We start from the raw sequence: 24,037 nt of genomic DNA, 5'->3' as shown, positions 1-24,037 counted from the left end.
TTTACTATATTCTATCTGTCAATGAGACCTAGCCAGTAGTATGGACTTTATAAAAAAATAAAATAAAATGTTGTCTTTGTATTCAAAGGGTAGGTACAAATTTTCACAAAATACACAATGGATAAGGGCATTGAATGCAAGTGATTTTCCAAGATATTATATTAAAGATCTTACAATAAAGGGAGAGATAATAATGAGAAGCAATCTAGCTTATTCTGCCCTGCTTGAGAAACAGCTTCCTTTGCTTGAGAAAACTGAAAATGAAGGAGTTTGAAAACATCAGTGGCTTCTTTATATCTGCAATAAGCAGTATTCGCAGGACTGCTGTTGAAGATGTAAAGAAACTCAAAGTTAGCACCATCTATCTGACTGCTCAGAGAACTCAAGTAGCCATCTCTGAATGGTCCAGTGCGTTAAGACCTGCCTGCAGGTGCTGCGTCCACCACAGCTCGGGACCATGTCCGAGGACTAGCAACGCAAGACTTAAGAAGCAAAGAGACAAAGTAAAGAGCAAAGATGAGACCAGGGGACTCAAGATCTCATGGATCCAGAGTCCCAAAAGCCTGGTCAACATCATATTTATTAGGAGTATACAGAGAAGAAAAAAAATGCAATCAAAGAGGTGGGGCTTTAGATATTCCATGAGATAAGCACCAAGTTCTGCTTGCTGATTAACTGATTAATTTCAGGCCTATCCCTTCCAGGAACAATCACCCTCCTTGGGGTATGCAAAATTTCTAAATCTATCCTGTTATTGCCCCCGGGACACCTTGAGATAGCAAATATTTCCCTTGGGCTTAACCACATGCTTTCAGGCCAGAACAAAGTTCTGTTAATGGATGATCTGGCTTTCCAGAACATCCATTGTTTCACCCTAAAGAAATATCTGCACTCCTTTATGCCCTTACGGTCAATCTCAGGATTGCCCATCACAATTTTCTTTAGCATAATACGTGCTATAGGTCATCTACTGCGTAAAACATTAAAACAAAGCAAGCATGTGTATTTTAAGCAAGCAAGTGTAAATGTAATATTTTAAGCTCATGGAAATTTAGATGTGGCTTGTTTTCCAGCATGCAGGCACCACAGAAGCTACCCTCAGTAGTGGTTACTAAGAATGTATTGTGATGGTTAATTTTATGTGTCAACTTTGCTTAGCCATGGTGTCTGGATATTTAGTCAAACAATATTCTGGAGGGTTCTGTAAGAGTGTTTTTGGATGAGGTTAGTATTTAAATCAGTGGCCTTTGAGTAAGGTAGACTGCCCTCCATAATGTTGGTGAACTTTATCCAGTTGGTTGGTGGCCTAAATAGAACAAAAGACTAGCCTTCCCTGAACAAGAAAGAATTCTGCCGGCCAACAGCCTTGAGAGTTGAACTGCAATATCAACTCTCAGCTCTTCCTTTGTTCTGCAGCCTACTGGCCAACCCTGAAGATTTTGGACTTGCCAGCCTTCAAAACTTTGTAAGTCTCAGTGCAAGAAAGAAATGAAAGCTAAGGTCAAGCTTTAAATGGCATGATTATGTGTTGAAGAAACGCTCCAGTGCACAACCAACCTGAAAAGACTGGGAGAGATTTTTCTTTTGCTTACTTTTTTCTTTCTTTCTCTCCTTCTCTTTCTCTCTCCCACCCACACCCCACCGTCTCTGTCCCTCTCTATCTCTTTCTCCATTCAAGGAAATGTCATTCAAACCACTAGTAAACACAAACTAAAGAACCCGGGTTTAGAAAACCACACTTCAAAAATTTAGAAATGTCACTAATGGAACAACCTATCAAAAAGAAAGTGAAAAACCCAAGCTCGAGGAGAGGCAATAATCTGATTTCCAGAGTTACCAATTTACACATTATGATATTCAAAATGTCCAAAAAATTCAAGGAATGCAAAGAAACAAAAGAAGTATGACCCATTTACAGGAATTAACAGGAACTTTTGCCAACAAAGTACAATCTTTGGATTTAAAATATAACATTTTTTAATCAACTGTTTAAAATATGCTCAAATAGCTAAAGAAAAGCATGAACAAATCAGGAAAGGAAACCAAGAGAATGATGTATGTGCACATAGAGAGTTCTGGAGCTGAAAGTAACAAAAATGAAATAAAAAAAAACTCACCAGAGACTTTCAGTAGTACTTTTGAACAGATGAAATAAATAATCAGTGAAATTGAGGATAGGTCAATTGAAATTATCCATCCTGAAAAGCAGAATGAAAAAAGAAAAATGAGCAGAACCTAAGAAAGCCATGGGACACCATCAAGAGTGCTTAACAATATAGCTAACAAGAATCTCAGAAGGAGAGGAAAGGGAAATGAGCAGAGAATATTTGAAAAAATAAGGTTGAAAACTTCCCAAATTTGATTTTTAAAATCCCCCAAATCTACATATTCAAGAAGTTCAACAAACCTCAAGAATGATAAATGATTTTAGTTATAAATTCCAGTTGGGAACATTGATATAGTAAGATGCTTTTAAATTGTCTTTCTGACATTTGATCTGTTCTCCCTCAGTATAACTTTTCTTTTGGTTTATCATTCAGATCTGTCGTGTTTTGAATAAAATTCTCTTAGTTCTTAGAAGCTGAGGTGGAGTCTCAGCTGCATCCTATATATACATCAGTGCTCTGCACCTAAGATAGGAAGCTTTTTAAATTGTTTTTAACAGTGATATTCAGACTTTAGAGAAAGAGTTTAAAGTAACAGGGATCAATCAACTGTTAACTTTGATGTTTCTTGAATATTACCATAAAACCAAGGAGACGTTGTAGAAAGAGCATATGGCCTGCCTATTATGACACATTGCACTATTGGGAATTGTGTGAACTGACTAATCAAAATGGTTTAAAATTTCCCTTTTTTACTCTTTTGAAACTTGTAATAAACTTTTCAGTACCTATTAAACTGGAAATTGGTTTTCACTAAATATCTACATAATAATTATTTCAAAATAAATTTTACTCCTTTGGCTCCTTGAAGTTTTGTACAGGTCAGACCTTCCTGACTTTCAACTCAAATTAACTTTGGAGGGAAAATCTCCCAAATACTAACCACTGTCATGTAGATATAATTTTTGCCACTATTCTTGGTGGCTATATTCAAATTAGTTATGGATTTTATTTTCAATCAATAGAAATTGAATCTACTAAATAAAGAGGAAAAGGGAATTTATTAGAAAAGTAACTTGTAGCTGAAATGAGCTCAAGGAATGTAAGAAAATGTTTTCAATAAATGTTAGAAGGATCAGAGATAAAATTTCAATCAAAATCATACCATGGAAGGTATGTGGTAACTAAAATACTACCCTGCTCACTGCAGCCAAAGCAAGCACCATAAACACCATGTTACTGGCACCGTATACCTAACTGGTCAAGTTTCCCCTGGAAATGGTGTGCTACTGCTAATGCTACTGTCTTCGAAGCACATTCCCCACTGTGCTTGTTCCTTTAAAAGACTTTATAATATAACTTGTTAATAATATCCAGGGCTACAAAAACATGCATTTAAAGTCAAAAGTCTTGCTAATTACAGATTTATAGGCAGACATATAGAGAAAGGTCTTCAATTTTAATACTGAAATTTCAGCTGTGGATCAAGAATAAACACAAGAGAAACAACAACAGAAAAACTTTGCTGGTCTAGATAACAAAAGGAGTTCTCCTTGTGGACACAAACAATTGATTAGACCACCAAATGGACAAAAGAAACAAGCAAACAGGAAAAGGCATAGAAACCAGACTCTCTCTCATCTGTTATCCAATGGGAAATAGATACCTATGAACTATTCATCAATTTTCAGAGATCACCAATGATCAGATATAAAATCAACTGATCAATTACTGCTGCCTGCAGTGATTATTGGCTGCATTAAAGACGCTAAATAAAAAATGAAAAAAAAAATAAAATGTAAAAGTAGTAGATAGGAAAAATAAAATGAGGAAAACAGAGTCAGAAAAGTTCTGTGGACCCTTTGGATTCTCCTCTAGGACTCAACAAAAACACTCAACTGGACTTAAACTGTTGATGAGATACACTTCTCTGGTGAGAGACTTTACTAAGTTCTCTTAGGTAAACCCAGTGGGCCTCCATTGGAAGACATCCAAAACTGTTCAAGTTTAATGAAAATATAAAATCATGATTCTTGCACAAATATACAAATGAACACATGTTAAAGATTTTATTTAACTATAATGAAGGAGCCAAGGAAATACTAACTAAATATTAACAGGTTCAAAGGAGAATTTGAAGAGACATACTTACAAAGCAGGAACACATAAATTAATGTAAAAATGGACATGGAACTAGATAGTTTCATAGTCAGGGAAATAAGTCAATTGAAACTCCATCAGAATGAATGGAATTTATACAGAAAAGAATGTGTCTATAAGAAACAGTGGTTTTGCATCACCACCAGATGTCTCTAATTAACAAAATTGTAAGCTAGCTTCTATAAAATGAGAATTATATATCTTAGAATGGTATGCTATGAGCAATGCACAGTTTTCAGTGAAGACTGCATTTTTTTACAGAATGAATTCCTTGTGAACTATGTGGTAATATTATAGCACTCTATTTCCCTATTTTTATATTTAATCTTTTAGTGACTTTATCTATCAGTAGAATTATCTATCTATAGACTGTTTGTCTCTAGAAATACGTCTTTCCTTGAGCATTTTTTAAAGTGTACTTTTCTAAAACGTAAGAGAATAACCAAAAAGTCAACCAGAACAACTTGGCAGTTTCACCTCTGTTGTAGTATTTTTAAATACAGTAAAATTAAATATTTAAAAATTTTTCATTATGAGCCTTTTTACATGTAAGCTGAAATTAAATTGTCTAAAACACTTTGATTTTCTAAAATCCTGCAAATAAACATTTTTGTAGGAAACAAATGAAGGGTAATATTTCTTACAGCATCCAAAACTATCAAAGCTGAATAGCTTAATAATTATTCTACACTTATAAAATGATTAAACATTAACAGTTTTCTTCATCTTTGTTTGCCTTTAAAATATCAGAAAAGGTAAAAACAAAAAATCAAGGAAAGAGAAAAAAATGGCATACTAATTATATACTAATTCAAGCATAATAGAGAGTTTTTCAATGTGGAAAATCTTCATCAAATAAGAAACTTATTTTATAGCTTTGGAGATTTACATAAATTTATTCAATACTTAACGCAGTTGCTTGATTTCCAAGAATATTGTTTTAAAAAATAATTATTATGTACTTTATCTTTAGAATGGAAATATAAATTACATCTGTAAGTCTGTAGGCACTCTGATAATAGATATGTATTTCTCTTGCTTCAGATTAACATTATTTATTAAATACTAAATTGCATCACAATGATAGCTGAGTTTTGGCAAAGTGAATTACTTCTTTTTCTAATTGCATTGTTTTATAATGGCTTCTGGTAGAGAAACTCCTTGAAGTGTTAGTAAAAATAATAGTTTCATCCATTTCAAAACAAGTAATTGAAAGGTATAATTTACCATCTAAAGAGACTTTCTTCTAACCTCTTTTTTCCAATCAGTAGAAAACAATAATTTGCCTTCAATGGACATAAAATGCTGCACATTGCTGAGATTTTCAGATTGGTTTGTCCTCTTATTCCTCTTGCAAATCCTTCAATTTGTTTCAGTTGTTAGAAGAAAAACAATCTGATTGTACACTATTACTCTGGGATGTAGGTACATGAGAATGATAACTCTTCAGGGACATTTATAATTTAAAACTGAATGCTGCTTACATAAATAAAAGTCTCCAATTTGTGTTCCTGCAGGCTCTGGTGAAGGTTTGGGAGAAATTTTTCTATTGTTCTATAAAACCTCCCATTTTAACCAGAAGTAAATTTGTATAATAACGTTCAGATGCTATGTACCTATTCTTCTACATTACAGGAGGCAGAATAAGATACTAATCAGATCAGAAAATACTATGGTTGGTGTTTTACATTCACATAATTTGAAGGATTCAGATTTGGATTCTGCCTAGGGCTGTCAGAGTAACTGGTTACTGTGTCTGCTTTACCACTTAACTAGCTACAGACATTTGGTATATCATTCAACGTATGTTTCCTATAGAGAAGGTAGAAATAATACCAATATCACAAGATTCTTCTGACTATCAAATAATACACTACAGTATTTTTCAAGACTTCTTGAAACAATTAGCTGCAGAACATTGTTTTTAACAAATTATTGTATAAATTCCCAGAACATAAGCAAGCATTTTGCAGAGATAATTCATTTCAGTAGTAGACAAAAGTTTTCTGTGAAGGTAGTAAATATTTCAGGCTTTGCAGACCACAGAGTGTCTGCTGCATCCACTCCAGTCCGTAACTGTAGAATGAAAGCAGCTATTGACAGTAAATGAATGAATGACTGTGGCTGTGTTCCAATAAAATTTTATTTGTGGACATTGAAATTTGAAATCATAGAAATTTCATTTGTCATGGAATATTATTTTTGACAATTATCAAATCATATTTATATAATAAACCATTCTGAACATGCAAGTCATACAAAAAAGGCAATAGGCTGAATTTTGGGGAGTCTTAATGTTACCCCTATTTGGCTTCTTCCTCTTTGATCAGGGAGGCCCCTTCATCATCCTTAGAAAACTTCACAGGAAATTGTTTCAAAGTGAAAGATATAATGCATCTTAAAGAGTCACATAAATTGTAAAACCCTAGACCACTAGTCATTGTTTCATTAAATTATTGTAAAACTATCAGCTTGGAAGCTTGTAATATATTTTGCTATTAAAATAATCTTAAATTTTCTTTTCTCTTTTTTTAATTGAAGTACAGTCAGTGACAATATGTCAGTTTCCAGTGTACAGCACAATATCCCAGTCATATACACACATATTCATTTTCATATTCTGTTTCATTAAAGGTTATTATAAGATATTGACTATAGTTAAAATAATTTTTGAAATAATTCTGTAAATTTAGAGACTGTCTTAAATTCAGGCTAGTAAAATAGACTTGATTTTTCTGCTTATCAGTATGTGTAACTAACAAAATATATTAATTACATGAATACTTACAGGTTCCTAAATTGCTTCATGAGCTCTATGAAAGAAAAGACTGAGTCATAGCCAAATTCATATCTCCATTTTCTAAGAGAGTACTTGGCTTTTAATAGGTCAAAATTTTAAAGTTAAATTATAGAAAGTGATACATTTCACTTGGAATGAGGTAATTTATTACAGTAATATGGTTTGTCAATATGGCAATCCTATGTTTATATTTTGCAAAAATGTAAGCACTTTAAAAGTAGATGTATGCAGAGATAGAAGGAGCTGGACTTCTACAAATCTGGATTTTTATTCTTCACATTGGCATATGACTCTTGGTGATCCACTGGACCCCTTTTAGCTCTGGTAGTCCAGGAAAGTAGATAATGTCTAATATCTCCTTTTAATACAGTGACTTTAATTATGGCAAGGAATATTTAGCTTAAGAGACTGGAGGTGAATCTTCTTCAATTTAATGATAATATGCAAACTAAATTTGCATTAATTGATTTTCTTAAAGCTTTGTTCTAATTCTAGAAATTAGCCCAAGTTTAAAATGTAAATACGGGTTCTGTTTCTTCACTTTCTTTAATCTCTCAAAATTCCTATTATTTTTCATTCTAAATTGTATTTTCACTTGAACAAAATCAGTCTTTATTTCAACTGGACTGAATCACACTCCATCTTCCTAAAGTCAGGTTTTATTTAGAACAAAGAACTGGAAGTTACATTCCATAAAGAGGTTAAGAATTGCATTAGTTAGGGTATAACTGTGGCTGCTCTGAGAATTCCCAAACCACAGTGACTTAATTAATAAGTTCATTTCCATCTCACATAAAAATTTAGGCTGATAGGGCAGCTTTGCTCTCCAAATAGAACAAGGCTACTTCTATTTTTCGCTCGTCTGTTGTTATGGTGCTCCTTTATCCACGTGGTCCAAGATGGCTCATCGCATATCCATCCTGTAACCCACAGTAAGGGAAGAAGAGGGATTTGTGCCATTATGCCCTTCATTATAAATACATGAACTAGACATTGCATACATCTCCTCCTGCTCACACTGTAGGCCTCACTCAGAGGATTCTGAGTAGCATAGACTTACTCTTGGCAGCCATGTGCTTGCTCAACATTGAGGCTATATTACTGTATAGGTGAAAGGAAGAATGGATATTTGGGGACAGTAATATGGCTCTGTCACAAGTATGCATAAGTTTTCTTTTTCCCTTTTTTGGGGTTGGGGGTGTTTAATCAATTATAAAATTGACTAAATAATTAATAAACATTTTGAAACAAATAAAACATAGAAAATATCAAAAAAAGAGGTCATAGAAAGAACTAAATGGAAATTGTAGATCTGAAAAATTACAATAGCAGAAATAAAAAAAACTCAGTAAATGTCCTTAGAAGAGTGAAGATGACAGAAGATAGAATTAATGAGCTTGAAGACAGATCAGTGTAACTTACATAATAAGTCAAAAAGAAGACTGAAAAAAGAATCTTAAGGACCTGTAAGACAATAACCCAAAAAGCTGTATTTATATAAGTAGAGTCTCAGAAGAAGAAGACAGAGCAAATGGGACTGGAAGAGTCTTCAAAGATGCAATGACTACTTCCCAAATTTTGTTAAACGTATAAACCTACAGATTTAAGAAGTTGAGTGGACAAATCAAGTAATCCATGCTAAGATTTATCATACTGAATTTCTAAATACTGAAGACAAAGAAAAAAAAATCTTAAAAAGCAGTTACAGAGAAACAAACAAACAAAAAACATTTATAGGGAAATGCAAATTCAAACAGCAGTGGATTTCTTGTGTGTGACCTGGTGGAGGACAAAAGGAAGTGGACCAACAGTTTTCAAGTACTGAAAAAATGAACCGTAAATCATGAATTCTATATTAAGTGGAACTATCCTTAAGGAATGAATGGGGGTTAAAGATACTTTCCAAAGAAGGAAGACTAAGAGAAGGGAAAGGAGTTTGGTGTGGCTATCACACAGGAAAGATCCTTATAATGTTGCTATTCTGTATGTTGACTGCATCAAAGTCAATATTATGGTTGTCATATTTTATTATAATTTTGTAAGATGTTACCATTAGAGTAAACTGTGTAAAGGCTACGTAGGATCCCAAAAAGATGGTTAACTGGAATTTGGTTCTCTAAGCTGGGAGTGAATTCAAGTTTTTTTTTTAGTTCTTAATCTGGATATGGAACAATACTTCAGTTCTGGCTGCGGTTAGTCTATCATAAGAAGAGGAGTTAGCCTCCTGGGTGTTTACCTCCACCTCTGCTAGTCAAAATAGAATTCAGAGTGAAAATATAATACATACGGCATATTCAGATTTTCAAAAGTATTATTGTGTTAGTAAAAAGGAATTTTTAAAATGAAATATTCAGTTATTAGATGGCTAAGCTTTGCAAACAGGTAAGGGTAACTCAGAATGGGCAACTATGTGTCAGACTGCAGGAAAATCCAAGATAACCCTGGAATATTCTTTTGAAATATCAATTTTAATCAGCGAAACCCCCATTAAATATTTTTCATGGTAGATAGACTACTTCTACAATGTTACCAGTTCACAGGCTGTAGTGCATAATATTACAAAGTTCAGGTAATTCCTCAAGGGTTGCTCTTATCTGGAAATGGATTTTATAAATTAAGTGTAATTCTGTCCATTGAAGAAATCTTTAATTCAGCTCTCAATTAGTTCTGAGTCATGCACCTCTTTTAGGAGACATCAGCTAAATAACTAAGTCATGCTCAGAATTAAAAATTATGGGACACTTTCAATCAGACAATTAAATTAGATATCATTTTGAACCACAATAATTGATCACTGTTTCTTTAATAAAATGTATGCATTCAGCCCCCTCAAAGATTTTCTTAGCTTGATGTATTTTACTCTTTTGCTAAACCTATATTATTAGTTTAAAATTATCTCATGTCACAGTAATCATTCCATGTTTCTTTCTGGAAACCAAAACTGTCAGAGGACTGAAATGCTCCAGTTGAAGAAGTTGAGACCAAATCTAGCAGAAAAAAAAAAAAAAATCAGAAAAAAAAAAATTCACAGACTGATAAGGGAAGACCAATATTTTGGGTATAAAACATGACCTAAAACAGTCTGATACTATTGTCAAGGAGGATCCTTCTTTCCTGAAGACATTGGGTTGCAAAAGTTTTTGAAGTGTAGCTCTCCCCAGGTCATCACTTCAAATCTTATCCAGGAAATCTGTCTGCAAAGCTAGCTGAACTCATCTTCAGGGACTGCTCACTGCAAGTTAGATTTTATGTGCAACAAGGCAATTCCAGTTACAGAAGAAAGTGAGTCCTGGGTTTTCAGCTCTGTAAAGACCATGCTTTATTTACAAATTTAGGTCTGTTCACTGACAAACTTAAGGATCATAGTTTAAATATAAAAGCCTAGGTTATTCAGAGTAACAAGGCAAGTGTTAAGAAAAAATTCATAATCAGCCTGTAGTTCCAACTAGCATGATTGTCATTTGCTAAGTCATCAAAGGAGAATAAGCCCTTTTCAATAGTAACACTGAGGGATAACTTAAATATGGAAATATGGCTTTGGATATCCTTGTTTTCGTAAAATAAAAATACACAACCAAACCCTTCATGTTTGCATACAAGCAAAATCCTCTGGTGCCTGGAGAATAAGTAGAATTGGCAGCTGAGATGAAGTGAATAAGTAAGGTGTATTAATTGATTAAAATTAAAGCAGAGGGCCTGTAGAAAGCAGGGTTTAAGGATTGCATCACAGCAAAGAACTAGAAGGAGATTAGAGGAAGAACCATCTGTGGGTGTGATCAAAAAGTAGATTAGTTGGATGAAAAATGGCATCTGGACCTCCAGCCACAAAGACGAGTCAAAGCAAGAATAGGTAAAGAAGGCTACCAGACACCTTACCTGGCCAGGACCAAGAGGCTGGTGGAGCTGAGCCAACAATGGGGGAGGCTGAGCAGCACATTTCTTGGGCGAAGAGGACTTTCCTTGTTCCTCTTTTTGCTGGGGGTACAAGATTGTCCATTGGGCCTCAAGGTTTTCAGAATGCTCATCCACAGAACCAGATTGCACAAGGAATAACTCTAATGTAACACAACTGAAGTCAGAGACCTTGACACTCAAAGGGGCAGAGGTGTTATAAGAGGGAAGAGGTGGCACCAGCACTTGGATGGTACTTGCCAGTGGATTAAACCTCAATTATAATATTTCGTATACTTGAAATATTTGAAATGTTATGTATGTAAGAAAACTCCCTGCACCTAAGCACCCTGCCTGCAAAAAAAAATAAATAAAATAAAATGCAAAACACACAAGACAGATTAAGTCATGAATGGTATCTTTTTAGAAACAAAGATTCCGTATTTCACATCTTTTACTGTCCGTATAAAAGGAATGATGACAAGCTCCAGATTAGACAGGTTGCCTAGAGCCCTGCTTCACTCTGCACTGTGGAGATACTGTGTTTTGTACTACACTTGGAACTTCTAAGCAGAAATTATTCTTCTGACTTATTAACACTAATGAAGAGGAGAAAATTCTAAAAAGTTGGCCACTTACACCAATAACTAAATTCTGCGTTTTTAAGGAGAAAGTTATGTCTACAGGAGTCTCTTCAGTATCTCATCCTTTACCCACAGATATAATACTTTGCCTGGCAAAAGATTGAAAAGGTTTACATTAACATCAAGTAAAAATTTATACCAGAGAAATTCAAGAAGAGTTTTGGACTAAAAAAACAAAAACAAAACTTTTTACCATCTCAAATATAGTAAACTGTAATTATACTGTAACGATAGGATGCCATGAACTAGATGAGAGGACAGTGACAAGTAGAAAATCTCTTGGAAATAAAACTAAAACACTTTAAATTTTATAGGCGTGTATCAAAATCTAATTACACAGATGTAAAATAAAATATTTAAAAATACATATAAAGCAACGGCAGATTTGGGGATGTTCTAGTGTTACACTTACAGTTAATATTAGCTATTCTAATATAATGTGTGTGATCTCGAGCATTTTAAATACTGCTTTATATATTTTTTCTTTTAATAAAAAAAGCAACTTATTGGTAAAAAAATCAGATTATCAGCTTATATTATATATAATATAATATATATTATACATGTATTACATATATACACACACATATACATGTATGTACATAAGGAGGTTAAAAATGACCAAAAAGCACCAAGTTGGATATAAATATAAATAGTCATATAATTTGTATTCTTATAGTGACTATATCAAACCTTTTAAAGCTACATAACAAAAATGTACCATATATTTTTATATAAATGATCAGAATGTCCTAAAGCTTGTATCATCTTTTGGCTCCATAAATGTTTGTGTCTGATTCCATATAGATTTGGAAATATAGAATTGCTGATGCATGGTAAATAATATCTTGCTTAGTTTGAATGTCTTTGAATAGCAGAGTTCTGGCAAATCATTTGGCATCTCTGCAAATTCTTTCCACTGCTTCCCTGTCTCTGTCCTTCTTACCCTAACATGCAGCTCTGAGAACTTTTGGCATGAGTTTTGACCTGCTACTGACATTTCCAGGGGTTGAGCTCTTAGCTGGCTCTAGTAGCACCAATTTATCCCTTTACCCTGTCAGACCCAGCATTGGTGACAGTCTCCTACTGTTGCTGGTCTTTGGATCACTTAATATTTCTCAGTTGTTATTTTGTGTGATCATACCATGAATATGGTCAGTCCTTTATTCAGTTCTCTTTGAAATCCAGTTGTGTGCTCATATATACATATATATCCCTTGATTACTTATATGTATTGATTTCTGTCTGTAATATTCTTGGTCCACTTTTTAAAACTTGAATATTTATTTTTGTTGACCTATTTTGTTTTTCTTTCTCTGGTTGTTCTTTGTATTCTAAACTTGTTTATACTTGGACTTTTTGTTTTGTTTGTGTTTGCTGTGCTATAAAATGTATTATAGTTTTCTGTCATCACATTGATCATGTACATTTATGACGTTTATTTTAGAATAAGAAATGAGATTGTTTTTTATTCCTCAGTAACACCACCCAGTTATCCTTACACCATTTACAAAAGAATTTATTATTCTCAGAATTACTACATACCTCCTATATAATGTTACATTTCCATGTATAGTAGAGTTTATCTCTATTTAATTATGTTACATTTTTTATATCTTTTAAATGGCTATTTTATGTCAAGAATTGTCAAAATTCTGAGAACCTACCCTACATACAGGTCACAAAGTAGCTTGCCACAATTTCACGGAAGCTGGTAGTAGTCACAAGTGTCCTGGGATGGAGACAAGGACTCTGTTGCTCATGATGCTGCACTGTGCTGCATGTTTGTGTCAGGTCTCCTTGACAGTAAGTCCTACAGGAGAGTGGAGGAGAGCCCACATAGATGCTATACATAAACTGGGTTTGCATCACAGCTGAGAAACTCCAAGCTTAGGGAATTATGAATCTTTTATAAATGGCGCAAAGAAGACATTTTCTTTATTATACTGGATGGTAAACAAATATGACCTGTTCTCCAGAAGGAGACACTATCTGTCTTCTAAAGCTATTTGTTATACAAACATCCTTGAAAATAGTCTGAAAAAAGTAAATGCTACTATATGTAAGATGTGCAGAAGTGTAATAAATCCATGGAGAACAAACTACCAACATTAAAATATATAAGTAAATTGATTTGGTGCACAGATTTTGTCATTAACCACATTGTGAGTATTTAAAATTACTTTTTTCATTACTTTGCACAGCTGAACCTCAGACCTAGATAGACAAATTTTTTACACTTACATTTTTGCTTCCTATTTAAAAAAATCTATACAGCTGATTTTATTTTCTTATCCAGTTAGAGTTACCATAATTTTCCAAAAAAGGTTTTAAGCATTGTAAGCTAATAATCATTAATTGTATATTCTGCACGTCAATGAAAATATTACTAGATTTTCATCATTAACCATAATTGCTGCTTGGTGATAAACAGATGAAAACACACATACGTCTACATACACTCCTTTATCAGACTAAGATGTACAACTCTATTCATTATATACCAAAATTTTAAGTGGGTTTATGGCTGAAGTTCAGGGGATTTCTCCTTTCCAGGATCCTAAATGACCTGATTTGTTTTTTTTTTTTTCTGACAAAAATAAAACTAACGGAACTTACTGCCTTCAAATAAGTGTTTCTTTACTACAGAAAATACTTCTAAACTCTTCTTATAACGTTTAAAAAAGACTATGAAATACAGTGAAAGGTTGTGGTTTTAGAGTTTTTTGTTTGTTTTTAAAAAATATTCTTTCATATCAAAATATTTGCTGATAGCCTGTGTGTCTTGGGAGCATCGGCCTTCTTATGCTTCCTTTTATCTCTGTTCCACCCACATCTCAGTTTTATTAGTCATTATTTTATAATGACATTGCTTATGGCATTTCATGCTTTTGCATAATCATGAGTGACAAAAACATTTAAATCCTTTATATTTTTATCATATAAATCCATACTCATCAGCAGTCATCTCATATTTTTTCTTTAAATTTTCTATTTTTTTCTCTTTGCTCTGTTTCAATTTAATTGCTAAATGAAGTTTATCTTATCCTCAAAAACAGTATATATGTATGTTTATGTTTGTGAAAGTCTGTTGGTTTTACATTTGAATGAAAACTTGGCTAGGTAAAATTTTCTTAAGATCACAGTATTTATTTTCTTAGAGAGTTCTATAAATATTACTTTTTAATTTAAATGTAGTTTATGTACAATATTGTTAGGTTCAGGTGTACTACATAATGATTTGACATTTGTATACATTATGAAATAATCACCATAAAATCAACTGTCCCCATACAAAGTTATTACAATATTATTGACCACATTCCTTATTTTGTATATTACATCCCAGTTACTTTGTAATGTAACTGGAGGTTTATGCCACTTAATCCCTTTGACCTACTTTGGCAAACACCTGTTTGTTCTCTGTATCTGTGAGTCAGGTTTTGTTTTGTTTGCTTTGTTTTTTAGATTCCACATAAAAGTAAGATCATGCAGTACTTGTCTTTCTCTGTCTGACTTAGTTTACTTAGGATAATACCCTCTAAGTCTATCATGTTGTTGCAAATGGTAACGTTTCATTTTTATGGCTGAGTAATATTCCATTGTACATGTATACATGCCATATCTTTATCCATTTTTCTATTGATGGGCACATAGTTTGCTTCCATACCTTGGTGAATGTAAATAATGCTGCACTAAACATTGTAATGCATCTGTTTTCTCAAATTAGTGTTTTGGTTTCTTTAAGCAAATACCCAGAAATGAAATTTCTATTCTTATTCTAGTTCTATTTTTAATTTTTTAAAGTAACTTCCATATTGTTTTCCATAGTGGCTACGCCAATTTACAATCTCATCAACAATGTACAAGGATTCCATTTTCTCACATCCTTGTCAACACTTGTTATTTGTTGCCTTTTTGCAGATAGCTGTTCTGACAGGTATGAGGTAGTGTTTTATTGTGGTTATGCTTTGCATTTCTCCAATAATTAGTGCTGTTGAGCATCTTTTCATGTGTCTGTTGGCCATCTGCATATCTTCTTCGGAAAAAATGTCTCTTCATATCCTCTACCCATTTTTTAATCAGGTTTTTTTTAATGATGAGTTGTATGAGTTATTTGTATATTTTAGATTAACTCCTTATCAGATATATTGTTTGCAAATGTTTTCTCCTATGTAGTAGACTACCTTTTTGTTTTGTTGATAGTTTCCTTTGCTGTGCAAAATACTTTTTAGTTAGGTGTAGTCCCATTAGTTTATTTTTGCTTTAGTTTTCCTTGCGTGAGGAGACATATCCAAAAAAAATATTGGTAAAACCAATATGTCAAAGCATGTACTGCCTGTTTTCTTCTAGGAGTTTTATGGTTTCAGGTCTCACATTTAAGTCTTTGATCCATTTGGAGTTTATTTTGTGTATGGTATGAGAAAGTAGTCCAGTTTGTATCTTTTGATGGCAGCTGTTCAGTTTTCCAAACACCATTTATTAAAGAGGCTGTCTTTTCCCCCATTGTATATTCTTGCCTCCTTTGTCATAGATTAATTGACCATAGGTGTGAGGGTTTATTTCTGAGCTCTCTATTATGTTCCATTAATCTGTGTGTCCGTTTTTGTGCTAGTTGATTGCTGTAGCTTTGTAATATAGTCTGAAGTCAGGGAGCATGATACCACCAGTTCTGTTCTTCTTTTCAAGATGGCATTGGCAATTTGAGATCTTCTGTGGTTTCATGTGAATTTTAGGATTATTTGTTCTAGTTCTGTGAAAAATGTCAGAGGTATTATGTTGGGGATTGTATTGAATCTGTAGATTGTCTTGGGAAGTATGGCAATTTTAACAATGTCAATTCTCCCAATCCATGAGCACAGGCTGTCTTTCCTTTTTTTTTTTATGTTATCTTCAATTTCTTTCATCAGCATCTTATATTTTACAGTGTCTTTTACTTCCTTAGATTTATTCTTAGGTATTTTATTCCTTGTGATGCAATTGTAAATTGGATTGCTTTCTCAATTTCTCTTTCCAATAGTTCATTGTTAATATGTAGAAATGCAATGTATTTCTGTATATTAGTTTCATATCCTGCAAAGGTACTGAATTCATTTACTAGTTCAAATAGTTTTGAGTGATGTCTAGGATTTTCTATATATAGTATCATGTCACCTGCAGACAGTGACAGTTTTACTTCTTTTTCAATGTGTACTCTTTTTTTTCTTGTATGATTTCTGCAGCTAGGACTGTCAATGCTATGTTGAATAAAAGTGGCGATAGTGGGCATCCTTGTCTTGTTCCTGATCTTAGAGGAAATGCTTTCAGATTTTTACCACTGAGTATGATGTTAGCTGTGGGTTTGTCATATATGGCCTTTATTATGTTGAGGTATGTTCCCTCTATACCCATTTTGCTGAGAGTTTTCACCACAGATAGTCATTGCATCTCGTCAGGTGCTTTTCCTGCATCTGCTGAAATGATCATACAATTTTTATTCTTCAAGTTGTTAATGTGGTGTATCACATTGGTTGATTTTTTTGATATTGAATCATTCTTACATCCCTTGGATAAATCCCTCTTGATCATGGTGTTTGATCCTTTTAACATATTGTTGAATTTGGTTTGCTAACATTTTGTAGAGGATATTTGTAACCATGTTCATCAGTGATACTAACCTGTAATTTTCTTTTTTTGTGGTGTCTTTGTTTGGTTTTGGTATCAGGGCCTCATAGAATGAGCTTGAAAGTACTCATTCCTCTTGAATTTTGTTAAATAGTTTGAGAAGGATAGGTGTTAACTCTTTAAATGTTTGGTAGAATTCACCTGTCAAGCCATCTGGTAATGAACTTTTGTCTTCTGAGAATTTTTAAACTGTTGATTCAATTTCGTTAGTGATAAGATGTCTGTTCATATCTTGTATTTCTTCCTGGTTCAGTCTTGGAAGATTGTACATTTCTAGGAATTTGTCCCTTTCTTCTAGGTTGTCCATTTTATTGGCATTTAATTGTTCATAGTAATGTCTTATGATCTTTTGTGATCTTGGAAAAGGCCCTATGTAGGAGATGTCCTATAAGCCCAACAGCACACTCCCCTCTGGTTATCAGAACTATATGCTCTAGGAATGTCACCTATATGAGCTGTATGGGCCCTTCAGTTGTCAGTAGGTGAGGCTAGCCCCTGAACTGGTTGGCTGTCAGGGTCTGCTTTGTGTGGGTGGTTGCTGGCCAACTGGTAGATAGGGCTGGGTCCCAGCACATCTGGCTTTGGGACCATAGTTACTGGAGCCTGGCACTGATCTACTGGTGGTTGGGACTGGATCCCAAGCAGATGGCTCCAGGTCCAGGGTGGCCTGAGCCTGGTGCCAACCCACTAGTGGGTGATGTCAGTTCCTGGGATGGCTGGCTATAGGGTCTGGGGGCCCTGGGGCTGGTATCAGCCCACTGGTGGGAGGGTAACTCACTAACACTCCTACGTTAGCAGGTCCAAAATAATGGTAGGTGATTCCAGTGTTCTTGTTATAGAAGGAGATCACAAAAATGTCTGTCTATCCACAGGGGGAGTCTAATTTGCCTCCTGCCTTTCCAAGAGTTTCTCCAAGAGCAGCAAGTGGGTCAGACCTAGGCTTCCTTTAAATTACTCTCTCTGTACTGAGACTCAGAGTGTGTGAGATTTCATATGAGCCCTGTAAGAGCAGACTCTCTGTTTCCTATAGCCCTCCACCTCTTCAGTAAGGATGTCCTACTGGCCTTCAAAGTCAAACGTTCTTTTGGCTAATCTTGTTGGTACATGACCCCTGGGATGGGGAGCTCATATGGGGCTCAGATTCTTCGCTCCTTGGAGAGAACCTCTGCAGTTGTGATTACTCCCATTTGTGGGTTGCCTACCTGGGGAGTTGTTCTTGCCATGTCTTTGTGCCTCCCATCCATCTCTTTATATCTTTAGTTGTGGAAAATCTTTTTTGGTAGTCTTCATGTTGTTCTCACAGATAATTGCTCTGTAAATAGTTTTAATTTTGTTGTGCACTTGGGAGGAGGTGAGCTCAGTTTTTTCCTGCTCTGCTATCTTGGCCTTTCCCCTACAAACATTGCTACATTCTTTTTTGACCTTGACCACTCTTACAGAGAAGCCTTCACGCTACTAGAATTTTTCCCTTTGGGAATAGTTTGCACTTTCCCCCTAAGATGTTCAATATATTCAAAATTTATCCTTGACATCCTATAACATAAAAAGGTCTCAGGGTTGTTCTTTCTTTATCAAATTTCCTTGACATTCATTTTGCTTTTTCAATTGGAGTGTCTCTTCTTTTCTCCTTAGAATCAAAGAGATCATATAAAATATTTGGATGCTTTCCAGTTTCATTTTTTTAGTTCCCTCAAATGGTTGATTATATGACATTGGATCATCTCTGCTCGTTATGTACAGTACCTTTTCTCTGTTGGATTTAATTTCTCATTGTTTATAGCTACATTCACTGTGATTGTTTTTAAATATTTCTATGTGTTAATCATTTTGCTCTCAATCAAGTCTATTGTATTCTGTGCTGTTGATAACTTATTATTTTTTAAAGCTGCTTTGTTCTTTTTTTTTAGTTTCTCATGTGGTTATTCTTCTTTCTCATTTCATTGTGCTGATTTATGAACTTGTCTTTGTGTGTTTACTACACTTTGTGTATTTATTACATTTTTTTTAATTGAACAATCCCATAGGTTAAGGCACAATTAAGAAACTTCCTTCTAGTTGATTAGTTTTTCATGTAGGCTGGGTTCTTTCTCTCATCCTTTTAAATTATTTTAAAACTGTTTTCATTTTTAACATGTCCATATGCTTGTGAGATTGTTTATGTTAATTTTTCTTATGCTTATAATACTCTGTCCAGATAGTCTATTTACTTTGAACTGTGAGGATGACTTACTGACTTCCTTTCCTAAGAAATACCAGTTTCCCTTTCACCAAGATTTACAATTTCAGGGTTAAGTTCTATCTATATTTACATGTAGCCTGAGAGAAGAGGATGGGGATTGGTGTACGTCTTAAGTGTTTATGTTGCATTCACAGCTCCCACTTCTCTATGTCAATATTTACACATCGTTTTGAAATGTGAATTTCATGCCTTACAGAAATATTCTTTAGCTTCAGACTACATCCCTTTTTATTCAATTTGTAGGCCTTGGTAGTTTATGTGTGTCAGAAAATTAAGCACTTGAATAAACTTCTAGATTCACCTGTTTCTTCATAGCAACAACTGATTCCACTATTCAGAAAAAAATGATTTAGTTTAAAACAAACACTTAATTTGGGGTAGTCTTCAGGAGAATTCTCAGAGTTTTCTTAATATTGGGGCTTCTGAAAGATAAGCATTAGATTAGAACTCTTACTACATTAAGGTAATTTGCTCCAGGAACTTCTGTTGTTTTAGTTTTCCAATAGCTGCCACTATTCTGACATTCAAAGTTTTGTCTTTCATGTACTCAGTGTATTAGAATAACACATGTCACCCTGATACCTCCCTTCTCTCTTCACTTTTTTTTTCATCTACCTACTTCTCATTTTAAGTAGTACCTGTCAAAGTTGATAATATTTAAATTACATTCTGTAAAAATATTCAGTTCTTCTATAAATGCTTTATAAGTTGACTCAAAAAGTTGAATATACAAACATTACTTGCATTATATTTTTGTAGCAAACTTAATTTTTTACCAAATTTTCCAACAGTAGAGTAGTATTACTTTTCCTTCTTTATTAATAAAATGTCATAACCTCTGTTCCAATCATACAATTATTGTTGGTATATGATAAAATTAAATTGTGTTTGTTATGGAGTCATCAATTTTTCAAAAATCATAGAATGTTAAAACAGATGATTTGCCAAATGTACTGACTATGGCTTTTCCTTATATTCTAATTTTAACTTCCTGGGGTTTTTTTTTTTAATTTTTGAACAAAAGAAACTGAAGCTATATTTGCCACATACAGCCAAGTGATTATTTAATTTATTGTATTGAATGTATTTTATTTTTTTGTTTTTGAAGACATTTTCATTGAAGCCCAGGAACTGTCTTTTCTTATTTTTACCAACTTGATTTTTTAGGTGTGCTACATGATTTTAACTTTGGACTTATTTTATTTAAAAATCATTTCTAATGATTTTAATTTATATTTACTTCATCCAGTGTTATTCATTTATTTGATTTTCACTTTTGTTTTGCTAACTTATTGTTAATGTGCAATGAGTGATAAATCTTCCAAATAGTTTTATACTTGAAAATGCCTTTTTTGTTGTTGTTGTTGAGGGGACTGAGCATCACACTTACCTTATAGTTTAACTGAGTATATAATTCTTGGTCTGTAAATAATAATGATTCCAGATTAGGAAAGATTTTGCTCCAATGTCTTCCTGTATTCAGTGTTTCTGAGTATAGTTATCAAGACATCCTTATCTCACTCCTTTGTAAAAGACTTACTTCCTTTTTCTCCACATTCTTGCCAAAACTTGTTATTTCTTGTCTTTTAGATGATAGCCATCTTGAAAGGGAATCTTAGTACACTGTTGTGAATGTAAATTCGTACAACCATTATGGAAACATTATGGAAGTTTCTCAAAAAATTAAAAACAGAGCTTCCAAATGATCCAGAAATTCCAATCCTGGTTATATAACCAAAGAAGACAAAACACTAATTCAAAAAGGTATATGCACCCAATTTTCATAGCAGCATTGTTTATAATAGCCAAGATACGGAAGCAACCTAAGTGTCCATCAACAGATGAATAAATAAATTATATACATATATAATGCAGTTTTATGCAGGAAAAAAACCCAAATAATGAAATTTTGTCATTTGCAACAACATAGATGGACTTGGAAGGTATTAAGCTTAGTGAAATCAATCAGACAGAGAAGGACAAATACTGTATGTTTTCACATATATGTGGAATCTAAAAAATAAAACATATTAATGCATATAACAAAACAGAAACAGATGCACAGATACAGAGAACAAACCAGTGGTTACCACTGGGGAAAGGGGTGGAGGGAGGAGTAAGATAGGGGAAGGGGATTAAGAGGTACAAACTATTAGGTATGAAATAATTAAGATACAGGGATGCAATACAGGGAATATAGCCAATGTTTTACAATAACTATATAAAGTATAACCTATAAAAATATCAAATCATTATATTGTACACTTGAATCTAATGTAATATTTTAAGTCAGCTATACTTCAAAAAATGGCATATTTCCATCTCTGCATGCTGTTAGCATTTTCTCTTTTTTAGTCCTCCAGACTATCACGATGAAATGTCAACCTGGGTAGTTTCCTTTTTTTCTGCACAGTGCTTGATGAGTTTGGCTTATACAATTTAAAGTTTTGTATCTCTCTTTAGAGGGTAAAAAAATGCCACACTTAGTCCACCTCCTTGAACTAGAGTTTTAATGACCTGAATAAAGAATTTAAGTGATGTATTCTGTAGGTGCACAATAGGGTTTCAAACGAGCCCTAATTTCTTTAGTTATAAAACGTGAACAATATTAAGATGATAGATGTTTAACTTAAGTAGGTTTTTGTGGGTTTGTTTGTCTGTTTTTTGCCACATTGACAGAAATCTGACTAGTTTTTGTCTTACCCAATCCACGTGTAGTTTAGAGCTTAAGTCCTGGGATCCTTAGTTTCTGTTTATGTAAGTTAGAAAAGATAAAGATTCTGGGTTCACTTTATTCATGACACAGTTTAGTTCAATGTTAAAAATCAAAGGAGTATCAATTCAGTACTTAATTAGACCAGTGTCATCTTAAAAGATTTATTTTTCACTTTTTTGCATGCTCAGCTATGTCCAGAAATCAGAAAATCTTTTGCCTTTCTCTGATTTTCTGAGTTGGCCTTTCTAGCTATGTTATATAATGAGGTTACCAAATATCATTAGTTTTATATCTAGATGACTCTGAAAAGAAAATGGCTAGCTAATTCTGGATAAAAAAATGAATCATATCTTCAAATTGCCATATTTCTTTTAAAAAGCTAAATATATGCTAGATAAATAAGTTATAGAGATCTGCTGTACAATCCACTGCCTAGTGAACAGCACGATATTGTACACTTCAAAGTTTAAGAAGGTGAATCTCATGTTAAGTTTTTTTACCATTAAAAAAAAAAAAAAAGGAACCCAAGGAAACTTTGGGAGGTGTTTCATATGTATATTTTCTTGATTGTGGCAATGATATCACAGGTGTTTGTGTGTGTCCAAACTCACTAATTGTACACATTAAATTATGTAGTTCTTTGTTAATCAATTATACCTCAAAAAAGCTGTAACAAAAGCCAAATGTAATAATAAAACACATGAAAAAAATTTAAATACATTTAGCATAATATAAAATTTATACAACACGTATTTTGTCAAATGCTCAAATTATTTTAGGGTACCACTTTCAATAAGCGTCCTGAAGGCAGACTTTCAAAGGCAAACTTACTCTTGATTTGTGGTAGCTTATCTTGTGGAGGACTGAAACTGGATAATAACAAAATGAGGGGTTATTATATCAGGGAGTATGTTTTTAAAAGTTATTTTAATTATTTTCTGCCCATTTTAGGACCTTTTTTTCAGCTAAGGTCTCATCTAGAAGTGACCTTTCCTGCTCCAATACAAAACCTTCATAACCTCTTCACTCTATTACTATATAGCTCAGACACAGCTCTGTCAAAGAAACACTGTGGATGAAAGACAACTGAAATGGCATTATTCAAGAAATGAGTGCAGAAAGAGCAGATCAGAGAGCATTGACTAAGGAGCAGATCCATGGAAAATTCTGTAGAATATATTGGAAGATTAAGAACCTGTTTATGCTGCAAAATTTGATAGTTCTATAAAATGGGAACCTAGCTTGATAGAGTGGTAGAAATACTTGACTATGAATCATCACTTAATTTTGAACATAATATATAATAGTAAAGTCTCTAATAAAATTAAATGATAATTTAAGAGCACAATAGAAAAAAATAGTAAGATACAATCAACTATTACAATCAGGAAGACGAATATGTGGTAGAACAGAATTAGAACCAGAGAAGAGAGACTCCCTCAGCCAAACATGGATGAAACTACACAAATCACTCCATAGTGAGGAAAAGAGAGGGAAGAAAAAAGGACTGGAAACAATGAGTCTCAGTCTGTGTACAAGGAGGGCTGTGTCTTTTCTGTGATAATTTGGGAGTCAAGGAGAGTGGGTCTCTCAAGTGAAGAAGTTACACTGGAGAGAGGAAAAGAAGGGGTATTCTTGTCTTCTTCAGTCTCTGCAAAACCAGGAAGGAAAGGGAAGCTCTGTTACAGTTTGTTCTGAGGCAAAGCGGAAGTGTTATATCCCAGGAAATGAGAGACAGAGTCCAGAGATACCACATTTAAAAGCAGTGGCTTATCTTTTACACATAACACTTTCCCTCAGAGATGTTAGACACTCAGG

General features: G+C 33.7%; 2 long non-coding RNA genes across 13 annotated transcripts in view; one reads left to right on the top strand and one right to left on the bottom strand.

The window, feature by feature from the left end:
* The window catches only part of LOC135321303 (uncharacterized), a 277,107-nt gene that overhangs the window by 39,747 nt on the left and 213,323 nt on the right, over window positions 1-24,037 (bottom strand). The window contains exon 6 of one of the 3 annotated variants that reach the window (XR_010380953.1): window positions 2,118-2,198. The exons of 1 other annotated variant lie outside the window; for it this stretch is intronic. This is a non-coding gene — a long non-coding RNA (uncharacterized LOC135321303). Of the gene's footprint in view, window positions 1-1,969; window positions 2,199-24,037 lie in introns of those variants that run through there. One more of the 3 variants, XR_010380952.1, reaches the window with a different exon arrangement.
* Window positions 1-24,037, top strand: part of LOC105092120 (uncharacterized) — a 207,766-nt gene that overhangs the window by 39,100 nt on the left and 144,629 nt on the right. The gene's annotated exons all lie outside the window — the stretch shown is intronic.

This window comes from Camelus dromedarius, chromosome 5, assembly GCF_036321535.1.
Source record: "Camelus dromedarius isolate mCamDro1 chromosome 5, mCamDro1.pat, whole genome shotgun sequence".
In the NCBI taxonomy this organism is placed as follows: domain Eukaryota; kingdom Metazoa; phylum Chordata; class Mammalia; order Artiodactyla; family Camelidae; genus Camelus; species Camelus dromedarius.
The sequence above is the reverse complement of the archived record's forward strand: the minus strand, read 5'-3'. Positions and strand labels throughout refer to the sequence as shown.